Source organism: Mauremys mutica, chromosome 2, assembly GCF_020497125.1.
Source record: "Mauremys mutica isolate MM-2020 ecotype Southern chromosome 2, ASM2049712v1, whole genome shotgun sequence".
NCBI lineage: Eukaryota > Metazoa > Chordata > Testudines > Geoemydidae > Mauremys > Mauremys mutica.
Window position 1 is genome coordinate 272933673 of NC_059073.1, and position 10747 is coordinate 272944419.

The 10747-nt window shown below is 44.2% G+C and overlaps 1 protein-coding gene across 3 annotated transcripts in view; it reads right to left on the minus strand.

Moving 5' to 3' along the window:
* WDR37 (WD repeat domain 37) overlaps positions 1-4727 on the minus strand; it is a 61884-nt gene extending 57157 nt beyond the window's left edge. For 2 of the 3 annotated variants that reach the window (XM_045005411.1, XM_045005410.1), the window contains exon 1: positions 4499-4727. The gene's annotated coding sequence lies outside the window, so the exon portion shown is untranslated. Of the gene's footprint in view, positions 1-3946; positions 4152-4498 lie in introns of those variants that run through there. The other variant, XM_045005412.1, reaches the window with a different exon arrangement.
* Positions 4728-10747: the final 6020 nt, after the last annotated feature.

Sequence of the window (10747 nt, forward strand, 5' to 3'; positions counted from 1 at the left end):
GGATTAGGGTGCAGGGGGATGAGGGGTTCATGATGTGGGGGTGCTCAGGGCTGGGGCTGAGGCTTAGGGTGCGGGGGGAAAGAGGGCTCTGGCTGGGGCTGAGGGTTTGGGGTTGGAGAGGCTCAGGGTAAGGGAAGCCTTCCTTGCCAGTACTGGCGGAGGGCAGGCACTAGGACCCTGCACCCTAATCCTCAGCCCCAGCCAGAGCCCTCATCCCCCCACACCCTAATCCTCTGCCCCAGCCCTGAGCGCTTCCCTTCCCCCCCCCCCCCCCAGCCCGGCCCCGGCGGGTCCCGCTTCCCCCCCCCCCTTACCCGAGCGCGTCTCCGGCGGTCCCGCTCAGAGCCGCGTGGTGAGGGGGCGGGGCTGGGAGCTCCACGCCGAGCGCAGCGCTCAGCCCAGAGCTCCCAGCCCCGCCCCCTCCCCACGCGGCTCGGATCGGGGCGGGGCTCAGGCGCTCGGACGGAGACTCGGCGCTCTATGCGCCGAGGCTCCAGGAGAGGGGCGGAGGCGGGAGCCTCCGCTTTTCTCTTGGGGGCCCCTGCGGAGCTCCCCTGGGGAGCTCCGCGGGCCGAAGGGAAGAGCTCCGCGGGCCGCATGCGGCCCGCGGGCTGCATGTTTGAGACCCCTGCTCTACCTCATATGATACTAACTCAGTGCCTCCCACTGTAAAGCAAAGTGACACCATCCTCTTAAATGTATGAATTTATTCTCTCTTAAGGGATTATTTTTCACCTGGAATAGTAATACAGAAGTGTTGAAGGCTTTTTTTTTTTTAAATATGATCTCACAGTGCAGTATCTAGCCTCTGACAACAGCTAGACCTAGAAAATGTAAAATTTTGATATACTGAAGGTGCACAAATCTCTAAATCTACCCAGTAGACAAATTCATAGCATGTCTTTATTGCTTCAATTTAACTGACAGAAATAAAGCTCACCTCCCTAGGTACAACACTGGCTATCCAACAGCACACTAGTTCATATGAATGACATTTTCGCAGTGACCCGATAACTTTATACAAGAGTTTTGAAGGCACAACGTTTTTTCAGTGAATTGTTCCCTGATATTCCAGTAAGATATGTTTAAGTGGCCTCCATGCTATTTCAACAGATCTTAATTTCTTAGCAAGATACAAACTACCTCCCTCCAAACAATTCTGGATGTCTCAAATTTATGCATCACAATGCAAATCTAACAGTAGGATGCAATCTTCTTGTAAATCAAACAGAAAAGGGCTTTTTTTTTATGGCTACAGCTATTTGATCATCAAGAAGCAATGAGGAATCCAAGTGAATACAAAAGCTATGAGTATTTGAGGAGTTATTATTCTTATTGGGTAGAATTTAGGCATCTCATTCATGGGCCAGGACCTCACTGTGTTAGGTACTGGATAAACAGTATCCAGGTGCTGAAAACCCTCAGTAGCTAAATTGCTATTATGCTCTTAAGATTTCATTTTTTAAAATAGACTAACCTCTAACAGCAATAAACCTCGTGTGTACATTACTTGGCTATTGGATTACTGTGTTTTCTTGGTTAAACAGTTGGAAACACACACACACACCCTCTCTCTCAAGGACTCTCCAAGGGTAACACTTCTCAGTAAGATCACTCAAGTACTAGCAAGAATAATCCAACATTTATACAACACCTTGTCTCAAAGCATTTGTAAGAGCTCTAACATATCCACTATACTATATCCAATTTGGAGGGGAGGGATAGCTCAGTGGTTTGAGCATTGGCCTGCTAAACCCAGAGTTGTGAGTTCAATCCTTGAGGGGGCCACTTAGGGATCTGGGGCAAAAATTGATCCTGCTAGTGAAGGCAGGGGGCTGGACTCAATGACCTTTCAAGGTCCCTTCCAGTTCTAGGAGATTGGTATATCTCCAATTATTTTAAATTCTATAATAAATGGGGGTTGGACTAGATGACCTCCTGAGGTCCCTTCCAACCCTGAGATTCTATGATTCTATACATCACAAAAACTCAAATGCTATTCAAATGGCACACACAAGCAGTGCAATGCCAATCTTCCCAACTTCAAACATTAAGTGAAACTCTAAAACTGGTCAAACATAACCCAGAGAACATCCAAACTGAGCACTGCTCTTTAAATTATGAAAAGACTGTAGACTCAACACCACATAATATAGCATCTATCAATGAATCAGGAATAGACAACAATGACCAATAGTTACTGGAAGAACCCCTAGCATACTGTGAGTCTCTCCTGACAAATGCTTGAGAAGGTGGCCTAGTGGATAGAGCACCTTACTGGGACTTAGAACACCAGGGTTCTATACCCAGCTCTGTCACTGACTTGCTGGGAGACCTTGGTCAAGTCTATATATCTCTCTGTGCCTCAGTTTTCCCATCTGACACTTACCTCCTTTACAAAGCACTTTAAGATCTACCGATGAAAAGAATATTTCTGTATTATTACAACGATCCTAGGATTCGGTCATTTTTACACTTCGGTAAGCTATGCAAGTATTACCATGTGAATAAAGTATTCTGTTCCGAACTAACCACTTCATCCCATGTTCAAGAAAACAGTTTCAGTACACACAATCTATTTAAGCAAACTACGTTTTAAAATGAAGTGCAGCATTAGGCCACAGCTCCACTGGGAAAGTATATTATATTAGACAGTACTAATATGTTTTACTTAACATGATAAATAATTTAGTAAATAGTGTAGACATGGACAAGTGATCTTTAAGAACACATTAGCTGGTCATGGTTAACACTAATCTCTAGGGTTAACTAAAACCAGCTAACATGTTTTTAAATAACTGTCCTCGTGCACATCAAGGACAAAGTTACATTTAACATATGTTAAGACACAAAGGGCTGGTCTATACTCAAACTGGAACCAGAGTAACTAAATCAGTTTTAATTCACAGTTTAAGTGCAAATCTACATATGGATACTTATTTCAGATTAAGAGTTTCCTATTTCAGTTTAATTTAAATTGGGAAAAGAACAATTTAAATTAAATCGGAACAGGACACTATTTGAAATAAGACTTCACACAGACTTGCACTGAAACAACTTTAAAGTTTTTAATTAAAACTGATTTAGTTAATTTGGTTCCAGTTTGTATACAAGCCTTTCCTAGCATGATGCATTGACCTAAACAAACTGTAAAAGACAAAACAACGGAAAAGTGAGTGCAGTTTGGAAGCTTCCTAAAACTAAGTATGTTACTGATGAAACCAAGTTTTTATCATGCAAACATAGTAAAGGGTACTCATTTTTTCTAAACCTACTTGTTACATATAAATGAAATGAGATTTTGCTGTAATGAAGGAATATTTTTAACACCACACATTTATGTTTCCCTGAAAGGTTTACTCAGTGGAGTTGAAATAAATTAAAAGGAGCTATGCCAGTTCATTAGATAAACCTTCCATGGACGTATTAAAATGACTACAATTAAGTGTCTACTTTTGAATTTCATAGCATTTCCAATTTGTCAAAGATAAGACATGTAAAAGTTTTTGCCACAAACACAACAATTAGGGATACAATACCTGCATTAATTCCTGAAATAACACTTATTCTAGTCTTTGTATAAAGCTTTTCTATTTCCTAATTTTAAGAAGGAAATGAAGCATCTTTCCTTTCACTTAACAGTGTAAACATGATGATAACTCCTGGAAATTAATTTCTAAAGTGACCACTCCAGAGAAAAAGGGAGAAACATAGCTGGTGAAGCTTTAAAAAGCTTAATTTATGAACACAGTTAAAAGATCTTTATGTCACTTTTGGAAGAGTAATGATTTGCCTGGGTCCATAAACTTTTTCCTGATGACGCTGCTGTACTACTGTATGCTAACTGAGCAGTGGCAGCATTTGACTTGTGCTGTACATGCGGAGTCTGTAACGGTCATTTAACTCAGATAAAATATAATAACGGAAATTCTTCAACTCAACTTACTCCTCACGTACTGGGCCTGTGTGATCAGCACTCAGCCCTGAGCAAGGCGAAATGGGGACGTGATTTCTGCTGCAGCTCAGGGCAACAACTGTAAAATTAAATAGCCCCGGACAGTGAAGAGCTCACAGGGCACGGCCAGGGTCCATCCGCAACCTGTCTAAAACCCCTATCGTCACAGCATGTGGGGCCCTGGCAATGTCCCTCACCTGTGCCGCCCCCCTAGTAGTGCCCCGCAGCCACACCCCCTCCACCCCGATCTCGCGCCCCTCACCCACGGCCGGGGCCCGCTCAGACCCCTCCCCACCATCACCCCGACCCGCGAGGGGCGAGAGGAAGCGGCTGTGCCCACAGCCCCGCCCCCGTGCCGCAGAGGAACGGCGAGGGCCCCACCCCGCGGGGAGAGAAGGGAACGTGCCCCGGGGAAAGGCGGCGGGGGTACGAACTGCTCTGAGACCCTCCCCCACTGGCCGCCTCGCCCGTCCCCACTCCGGGGGCAGCCTCCGCGGGCGGGAAAATGGCGGAGGATGAGGGGGACCGAGGCCCCGCACTCACCTGTCACCCACGGCCGGGGCCGACTCGCAAGTGAGCGCCGCGGAGGGAGTGGAGGAGACGGGCGGACAGGCCGGGCGGCGCCGGGGCCTAGCGCGGAAGGGGACAGGACCCGCGGGAGGGGATGACAGCTGGGCCGGGGGCCGAAGCGCCTCAGAGCTGAGAAGAACCAAGAAACCGCTCGCAAGAGAAACCCGCCAACATCCGGCTCCGAGCGGAAGCGCCGCCTCCTCCCGCACCATAGAGAAGGGGAGGGCGGCTGCCCAGAGCGTAGCTTGCAGGCAGAGCGGGGGCGGGCCGGGCCGGGCCGGGGGACACACGCGGTATAGATCACGTGACCAGGAGGTTGGCGTCTGCAGTGCTCGGGCCGCAGGCTGCAGCAGACGCAGAGCGGCCGGCTGGGTGGTGGGGTCGGTGTCTGCGCAGCTTATTGGGGCAGCGTGTCCATACGCCAAGCCAGAGGCTAGGCATGCATTGGGCACCTTAGAGAGCAATTCATGCTGCTTTTTTTTTTTTTTTTGCTGCCATGGGGGTGAGGTAGGGGGATTTAGTTTGAACTGTCGTATAATTAGATATGAAAATGAGACTACACCATACATAGTGCTTTAGCAGTTTAATTACTTCCTAAATATATTTTTTAAAGTTTTTTTAATTGTATTAGGTTTTGTAACAATACTTTAAAAAAAAAGATAAATTAGAAGAAAAAATCACAGTGTAGCTCCCAACACATGTGATACCAGCAGCCTGGGCAAACCCTGCATTAACTGAGAGTAGGAATTAAGCTTTTTAGGGTAAAATGCAGTATAGACTTTGTCAAGGCTGAATCCCCAGTCAGTCACTTCGAGTGCAGAAGGTGGGGGCCCGCAAGGATTCTAAAAATTAATACTTGCCCCTCCAGGCTTGTATTAAACTCCCAAGGTTACAGCTTTTCTCTGACCTTGGCTTGGTAAATGCTGCCACAACCCAAATGCAAAAAAAAAAACCATGGGACACAGGAAGGAGCACTTGGGAATGTCTCCCTGTGGGGTACCATCAAGCCCTTTCACCCCACTACTCCGGAGAAGAGCTCAGAAAGACAAAAAGGAAATTAGCTGTTGCCACCAGCTAATCAAACAGCATATGCACAAACCTTGTAGGATACCAAACATCCAGTTGTGGTCTTAAAAAGTAAATGTTGTTAGGAAGAAAATACATCTGGAACTTTGGCTTTTGCTAGATTTTTAAAAGAGTGATTCCAAAAATTAAGCACCCAAAATAGCTTTCTTGGGGGTTCAGCTTAACAAAAACATCTGGGATTAGCACAGAGGAGATCCACAAGCCAAAATAAGAAAATAAAGCTGATTGTGTTTAGCTACACATTTCTTAGCCAAATGATTCCTTCCAGATAAGGACAATAATTTTTCATACGTGGTTCAACCTTACTCAGCATTGCTGCTCCATGTCCCTGCAGCCTAGAGAGAACAACAGACAAAGGGAAAGTTTCCCAATTTTAAAAAAAGTTATAGCCTTCCCACTGGCTCTTTTGGTCAGGTGCCCACTATTTTTTTCTTTACCTGGGGGACTTTTTAACCCTTTACAGGTAAAGAAAATAGAGAACAGCTACCAAGAGGGATTTTACAGCTGGCTGGGTGTTTATCAAAGGGGACTATTCCCCCCCCACACACACACACACATTTTATTTATCACAGACTTATTGTCATTATCCCCAAATATTAATAACATAGGGCTGTCAGGGTTCCCTCCCCACTCTGAACTCTAGGGTACAGATGTGGGGACCGGCATGAAAGACCCCTAAGCTTATCTCTACCAGCTTAGGTTAAAAACTTCCCCAAGGCACAAATTCTTCCTTGGCCTTGGAATGGTATTGCTGCCACCACCAAGTGAGTTAGACAAAGATTCAAGGAAAAGAACCACTTGGAGTTCCCATTCCCTCAAAATTCCCCCAAGCCCCTTCACCCCCTTTCCTGGGGAGGCTTGAGAATAATATACCAACCAAATACGTTAACAAAGTGGGCACAGACCATCAGGTTCTTAAAAACAGAACTTTTTTTATAAAGAAAAAGTAAAAGAAGCACCTCTGTAAAATCAGGAGGAAAGGTAATTTTACAGGGTAATCAGATTCAAAACACAGAGGATTCTCCTCTAGGCAAAACTTTAAAGTTACAAAAGAAAAAAAAACAGGAATAAACCTCCCTCTTAGACTAGAGAAGATTCACAAGCTAAAACAAAAGATAATTAACACATTTCCTTCCTATTACTTACGATTTGTAATCTTAGATGTTTAGTTCAGGTATGGCTTTAGGAGATGTATTTTCCCTGCCCTGATTCCTCGCTGACTGGGAGAGAACACATAAAGAAAACAAAACAAAAACCTTCCCCCACAGATTTGAAGGTATCTTCTCCCCTTATTGGTCCTTTCGGTCAGATGCCAACCAGATTATTTGAGCTTCTTAAGCCTTTACAGGTAAAGGAGGGATTTTATGCTACCCCTAGCTGTATGTTTATGACAAGGGCATTGAGCATGAAGGGTAGCTTGGGGCAGCTCAGCAAGCTGGGATGTGATTTGTAGGGGCTGGCAGGATGTGCTCCGAAGTCAAGGCTTTAAAAATAATCATACACAACTACGTCTGCCCCAGACTGAGGAGTATTCACTACCTCTACCCCCATGGGTTGCATCAGAAGCCCATTGATAAAGGGCAATGTTAACTATTTAACTGCTGATCAAAGCATATAAGAAAGGAGGCAGATTAGTATAGAGGTGCCACTCGTAGCTCTGTAGTTAAGGTTGAGTTTGGCATTTAAAGCAGGAATTCCATCTCTTTCAGTGTGTCATCCCCAGAATTACAGGACTTACTCTGAGCACACAGTGAATTTTCTGAGAATTTACAAATAAATCCATTAATCTATTAGTTTAATTTTAAAATGTGGCCTTTAAGAAATATAGCACCCAGAGTCATATTTTTTGTCCTAAATTATGGTTAATAATGGAATAATAAAGACTCTTCAAGTCTGCCCTATTGTTAAAACTCATTGAAATCTTGTACATAGGCTCTATTTGAATACATACTTAAGGGATAATGGTCATTTGTGGCTATTATGTTTCGTAACTGAAACTAGATCCTTCAGCAGAAGTTGAACTTCAATGATCTACTTCAGAGGAGTCCATGAAGAAATGCCATCTTTCAAAATGACTATGGTCTCCTGTTGATCTCAGTGGAACTGAGGACACAGGCAACCGTCCCTTAAGATGCCTTTTTGAAAACATGTTAAGAAGTGGAAATGCATAGTTAGGACCCACAAACAACCTTAACTCTGCCTTCTAATGACACATAAAGGGAAGTAAGATCTAGTGTGTCTTTAAATATAAATCTAAATTAATGTGGGAATACAGACCCTATAATACCTTAAAATAATGGATTATGTCATTATAGCATAAGGTTAATTTTGTTGAGGTGCCCTAATTGCACATTTCCATACCTGAATGGATTTTGATTCGTTTTAAATTTAATCTTAACTCTGATTTTCTTGGGTTTACAATGTTTTGGGAATAATCCTGGTAATATATTTTATCTAAAATACAGATATTACTTCCAACCCTGTTAACTCCATTTTAATTGTTAGGGAATCGCATTATGATCTGCGCAAAGGATTATGATAGGCATTTCAAATGAGTGGAGCTTGGGATACTACCTCTACTTTTTTTTGCCCAATTCAGCCTCTCCTACCTCCTCTTCTGAATGCATGGTACAAAATATATATAACTGGGTTTTCTACATGTATTGCAGTAAGGAAGTAATAAATGTAGATCATTTCCTGCATGGCTGGTGAAAAGACATCTTTGACCAACTATGTTTGAAGAAAATAGAGGACAACCTTAAGTAAATCACGTGACAAAGGGATACCCTCCCACCAAAGTATAAAATTCAAATATTTATATCTGTATATAATCTTTTGTATGATTACCACTGAAATAAAGCATGCCGTGCAAATGGAGACACTGATGTGATATGGTTGTGTAAAGTAAAGAATTGGTACTGACCCTAAAGTTGGCTTTTTGCTACGCACTGTGGAGACCTTAACAGCACATTTGATATTTAACAAGTTAAAAGCTGTGCTACTTTTCACACTCATCATAGTCTGAATTGGCCATTGTGAGCTTGGAATCCAGGCCTCATCAGTTTCTGCAGAACTTACAAATTTTAAAGAAAGTTTCTAGTCTTTATGGTTATAAAAATACCAGCACTGTTTTAATGAGTCTGCAGACAGACTGAAACAATATATCAATGGAAATAACAACCACATTCCTCTAATTGAGTGTTAACTTTGAAGGCTAAATATAATATTTTCATTGTCAATGCTATTAACTCATTCACTGCTTATCATTTAGCAGAAGCATTCTGCTAAGGTTGCTTAACCACTGTGATTGGATAGTTTTTAGTAAGAAGAAACCTATAAGGTCACCTTAGCCATGTCTACACTGTTAGTACTATAGTGGCATAGCTATGGTGCCATAGCTAGGATGGCATAACCCCGTCATGTAGATACGGCCTACAGCAGTGGTCCCCAACCTTTTTGGCGGGCGGGCGGGCGCCAGCCGAAGGATCACTGGGGCGGCGACGCCTCTCAATGACATCGCTTGCCGTCGACAAGCGACATCATCGAGAAGTGTCCCCGCCGAAATTCGGGGGCGACACCTCTCGATGACGTCACTTGTCAATGGCAAGTGGCGTCATCGAGAGGCGTCCCCACCAAAATTCAGGAGCAATACCTCTCAATTATGTCACTTGTCGACGGCAAGCAGCGTCAGCGAGAGGCGTCCCTGCCAAAATTCGGGGTGACGCCTCTCGATGACGTCACTTGTCGGCGACAAGCGTTGTCATCGAGAGGCGTCCCTGCCAAAATGCTGCTGCGGCATTTCAGCGGGTGCTCTCCCGGGGGCCAGGATGCGGGCGCATTAAGATGCCCCCGCGGGCGCCATGGCGTCTGCGGGCACCACGTTGGAGACTCCTAGCCTACAGCAACAGAAGGGATTTTTCCATCTCAGTAGGAGCACTGGCTTCTCAAGGGATAGTAGCTTTCTTCCGTCGATCTAACCATGTCTACAGTGGGAGTTAGGTCGGCCTAGCTGTGGCATTCAGGGGTGTGGCTTTTTCATGCCTTTGAGCATTATAGTTACGTCAACCTAAATTTTAAGTGCTGACATGGCCCTTGGTCTTAAATAATGTAGGATTATTTTAAGAGCAAACCCATCAACTTGGTATCTGAGCACCTCACAAAAAGTTCATAACCAAGAAAGACCAGGGGGTCTAATTCTCTTCCCTGCTTACTCTAAAGCAGTGAGGATTGTGCTTTTTAAATTTTTTAAATAAAAAAAAAACACAAAAATCCCTCCCCCCCATCTGTTCTTCTACTTTTCTTCTAACACTCCTTTGTTTCTCTTCCTTTTTGCCTTCTGATTCTCCTCTTCCACCTTACCTCTTTGTTGCTGTTTCTTAAATTGCTGATGTGGGAGAACTCAGTCAAAGAAATATGTTTTACCTACTCACTAGGAGTTTAATCAGTATTTATAAATGTCCCAGGCACTTGTGCTTCCATTGCTTCCCTTGAAAGCTTATTCCACAGGGTAACAATTTTTTCTAGCCCAAATTTCCCTTTCCTAATTTTATCCCATTTCTCCTACTTAGGAAGGGTGAAAGGGGGTGTTACCCACACACTCTAGGGCACCCCACCTCTTAGCCAATACTTAGTCCTGTGACAGGAGCCTAGAGAGTGTTCTATCTGTCCTATGGAACAACAGCAACAGGATGATGCAGGATTTGTAAATGGAAGCAGAATCAGGCCCTATAGCAATAAGGGAAGGACAAAGGATGTAACAACCATCCCTGTGGTACTTGGGGACCTGGGAACCAGAGAGGGGACATCCTGTAGAAGCTGCTAGGGAACAAAACTGCAGCTATTACTGCTTCTCAGCCTTGGCCACCAGGTGGCAAAGCAGACACTCCCTCCTTTCGCTTTTCCCAAATGGCCACATCTAACACTGCGGAGTAGCTTGGCTTTGGACTTAGGAAGCTAAGAAGAGGATCTGGAGGGAGAGCTGCGTCTCCTGGCTCAAGTTCTTCAAACCTGCTAAAGGAAGAAGACAAAGCCCCCTTTGTTCAATGTCAAGCATTGGAAGAGAGAGGGCCAAGACAATGCAACTTTCGGGCTTTATTCCTTCCTCCACATCTACAGTCCTTTCTCGTCAAGCACTTC